The sequence below is a fragment of the Patagioenas fasciata genome, chromosome 11 (assembly GCF_037038585.1).
Source record: "Patagioenas fasciata isolate bPatFas1 chromosome 11, bPatFas1.hap1, whole genome shotgun sequence".
Lineage (NCBI taxonomy): Eukaryota > Metazoa > Chordata > Aves > Columbiformes > Columbidae > Patagioenas > Patagioenas fasciata.
This window is the reverse complement of record NC_092530.1, coordinates 7,843,115-7,846,659: the sequence shown is the minus strand read 5'-3', so window position 1 is coordinate 7,846,659 and position 3,545 is coordinate 7,843,115.

The following is a 3,545-nucleotide window of genomic DNA, read 5'->3' as shown; positions in this document are numbered from 1 at the left end:
TTGGGTTGCTCAGAGACTGGTGTTCAGCGCTTTTCCTGCCCAGCTGTGGTCATCCTCATAGCGGTCGGGCGAACAGCCCAGAGGTGACTGTCCACCCATAGGGTGTCCCTACGGCCTGGCACAGGAGCATCTCCCCCCGGGGTTTGCCTGGCGGAGCTCACGCCCCACTCGAGGACAGCTTACTTCTCTGAAAAGCAATGCACAGTTTGGAAGAAAACCATCTGAAATGGACTCTGTCCTTGCACTTAACAAGCAAGTTACTTCCGAGCTGTCTTGGTCAGCAACCGCACGATGGTAACCAGAAGTCCCATGCCAGGTGAGGCTGGCTTCAGCCAAGTGTCCACAGCCATCTCCATGACAGTGGTAGGCACTTGGACACACGACAGACGCGAATTGCTAACCCAGCACTGAAACAGCAAGAACAGTAAGGTGTCAAAATGGTTTTGGATCTTCTGCAGCCGTAGGATAGGAAAGTGTGTAACAAGGCCTACAGGAGACAGTATTTTTCAGAGAGGAGGGACATGATGTGGGGAATATCTGAGTGAGATGGTTTATTTGACCTTCATGTATAAATCTTCATTGTCCTTCCTGACAAACTGAATTCTTCCAGGCAGGACACAGAGGACTCAGGGAAAAAAGGGTTAAGAGCCCTCCAGGCCATGGGCTGACCCACAGACCTTCCCATATTGTCCCTTTTCTTATCCCCTCTCACTGGGGAGATCAGCAGCCAGCAGATTAACCTGGTCTATGCCCTGCAGGCACTTTGGAGATGAAGGGCAGAGGAGAGAGAGGCTGATCTTTGAATTCCAAAATGCTTGGATGTCCGTGTAGGAGGCAGAAAAGGGCTGGAGGGGAAAGGATGTGCAGGGATGGTGGAGAATATTAACCAGGTACTCCAGCTTCCTGCTCTGAGGGCGTGAGGTCCAACCCTTGGAGCTTGTGTTTTCCCAAAGGGCATCAGCAACTCAGGAGCAGAAAGGCTCCTGTGAGAAGGTGCAGAAGGCTCTGGGATGGGACTTTGTGGATGAACCTGGAGCTGCACAAGCCAAGTGGCCAGCAAGCGGCTCAGGGGCAGGCTGAGGTGGGTGGAAAAGCTGGGCCCGCAGGTCAGGGAGGGCTCACGCAAAGTCTTGTGCGAACACCGGCCTTGCCCAGCAGACATGCGATGGGCTGAACCTGCTGTGCGCTAGTTCCTGGGAGCCCTAATAAGTGCCCTCAGCAATGCATTAGCACCAGGGGTGCAGCTGAGCCACAGCCCTGACATAAGAGTAGGGCTTTACAGATAGTGTCTGCTTGGGTGAACTAAGAAATGGCAGAGGAAGAGCAGAAGGGATATTTCAGAAATGATCTGATTTGAGATTTTCTTGCCTAAACCTGAAAACCTCCCAGGTCGAGTAAAAACGACATGACCAAGCAAAGCAGATGAGTTTCACAAACCAAAGGAGGGTGGATGGATGGCAGGACTTAAGTACCTGCTGTTCACAAGGCCGAGGATGAGAAAATATTATCTATTCATGATAGAAAGCTTCAATATCCCAGGGGAAGCCTTGAGCATGATTCCCATCACTTTCTGAAGGGACTTTAACTCAGGTCACTCATGATAGAGCTAAATCCTGACCTCAGGCTATTCTGGGGCTCAGGGCTCTCCACTCCTCTGAAACCTATTCCACTTGGCTGGGAACAATTCAATATCCACACAGGGGTGTGTGTGATCATGACTTGAGTCCAGTGGTTAAGACATCTGCACTTCAGGCCTTATTCTTGTGAATTTGCAAGTGATCAATGCAAAATCAAGAAGATCTCTCAGGAAAGTGCATCACCATAGCCTCCTGCAGTGTAAGGGGCAATGTGGATTCAGGTCCCAAGAGGCAGCAGCTTCTGGTGGCTGAGTGAGAACTTTTACCTGTCCCTGGTGGGAAGGCACCCACCTCTTTCTATTTAGTTTCATGATATTAGCTCCCAAAAGATGTTTTGTTTTGTTTTGTTTTTCTTTTTTGCCCTGCTGACACTATCCTGTTCCCTTCATTCTGACACCCTGAAGGTTCTGCCTTGTAGCAAAAGCAAATAAGCCCTCCAGCTCATCCTGGATGGACCCAAACTTGGGAAAATACTCAAGCTCTCCTCCAATTATCAGCAGGTTTGTGGAAAGGCTGGAAGCTGCTTCTAGCACAGAACAGCGCTTCCAGTTTTTGCTGAAGTTATCAGGAAGACCAGCATTGCTTTAATGCACAGTGCCTGGCATGCCCAGAGATCCAGCACCGTGCATAAAGCAATTTAATGTGGGATGTAAGATCCAACCTTTCGGAAACTTCCCTACTACAGTGGGAGCAAAACCAAACATCCAGACCCAATGGCTGTCCGGACCAAAGCTCTGGTTTACGGTACCCACCTTACACTGAGATCCTATAGCCCTGAACTAGCCAAGGAGAACAGAAGGAATCCAATTTTGCTGTTTAAACCTGATTTCCAGCCTGTAATTAAAATTCCTGTTGCTGAGAACCATTCAGGGCATTTCCTAAGTTGTCAGTAAATTATTTTAAGGGCTCATAACTGTTGCATTAATCATACAACGGACTAAACAGCAAAAATGCATGAACCTTTTACAACAGGGCTTTGAATTCTCCATATTTCCATTCTTTGAATGGAAATCCATAATAATTCATGTAATAAACACTCATACTTCATGCAACATCTTCTCAGTTTGCCTGAGTGAAATTTGCTTTCTTATCTGGACAGGGGACGAAAATTCCAGGTTGCCTTGCAATTTGATTTTGATTTCAAATCCAAGGAAAAAATCTCCACAATGTCTTCTACCTCAGACAGCTCCTCCCCAAAATATATCCAAAAAAGCACTGGTGTTATTGTGGACCTCATCCACTTCATTACAGGATTCACCTACACTCAGCCAGGTTGGAGGGAATCGGAGACAGAAAAGGGAAATCAATGGTCATGGAGCTGAATGAGCTGATGGGAGAAGCCGTCGAGCTTCATATCTGTCCATCAGTTCTGGGCAGAGCTGGCACAACACGTAAGTGCTGCTGAGCTAGCACTAGCACAAGGCTTTCAGAGGTATTTAGGAGAACACCCATGATTTGAATGTGGATAATACACTCAAGTGTTGCTAACAGTCTGGGACTAAACCAGCTTGAGCAAAAGGAGGGGTGCAGATCTGTTGCTTGACCCCTCCATCCCCAACCTGCTATGAGGATAATTGACTGCTGTTACCCCAGAAGCTGCAGGAGCCAGAAGGTAAGAGGAGAGCTGTGCAAGGACAATATCTAGGGTTACCTCATGCTACCCTTAGTGTGAGCCCTGAGCGCGAATTCAGCCATACCTTACCCAGGAAAGAAACTTTCGCCCCCAGATCCAGTGTTTCTTGTGCATCTCAGTGTATTTAAGCCGAAACCTTATTTCATTGATCAAGGCCTGAAATCGATGGGCATCAGAGTACTAAGACACCATCCAAATAAAGCTAATACAAACAGCAATAAAATAGCACCATTGATTTTAAAATTCCCCATCTAAGGCTTTATAAAGTATTCATT